Source organism: Branchiostoma belcheri, unplaced genomic scaffold (assembly GCF_001625305.1).
Source record: "Branchiostoma belcheri isolate BF01 breed outbred unplaced genomic scaffold, Haploidv18h27 scaffold89, whole genome shotgun sequence".
In the NCBI taxonomy this organism is placed as follows: Eukaryota; Metazoa; Chordata; class Leptocardii; order Amphioxiformes; family Branchiostomatidae; genus Branchiostoma; species Branchiostoma belcheri.
In genome coordinates this window covers 107153-107853 of record NW_017804564.1, presented here as the reverse complement: position 1 = coordinate 107853, position 701 = coordinate 107153, and positions in this window count along the sequence as shown.

Genomic DNA, 701 nt, shown 5'->3' with positions numbered 1-701 from the left:
GTAACTCATATACAAATTCAAATCTACTCTTTAACAGACACAGAGAGAGAGAAAGAGAGGCACACACACAAGCACAAGCACAGAGACACGCAAACACACATGAACACACACACACACACACACACACACACACACATACACACACAGATACACGTACACAAACACACAGACACACGCGCGCATACAACAGATACACTGTGACACACACACACACACACACACACTCACACACACACATATACACCAAAACAATACTTCTGTACCCTGTCTAATGACTCGAACGGACACATCTATTTTCCCCAGGCGCGCTGTTACACAACTCTGCAGACAAATCTGGGTCCGTTTCTAGCCGTGTGGTGGGGACTTCTCTTCGGGCTGGTGCATTTCTTCCACGTCAGTGTCGCCTACCCTGGCATGGCACTGCTCTACAGGGGGCTAGGGCAACCCGTGAAGACATGCTTCGGAGAATTTGTGAAGGTTTGTAACTTTGTCGTAATCAGTGATTCATTTTGATGCTCGAAGAGTCTGGCTCAAAATCAATATTTTCACACATTTCGCTGCTGTGTGATAATTAAGAACATATTCTAGGCACTATTTCGTTTCAAGACTTAACATGCACACCATAGTACGCACAGATTTTTTCTTTACCTAACTCGGTTTTCTTCTCTTTTTGCAGGCCAGTGCCTACGTCACCCATAGCC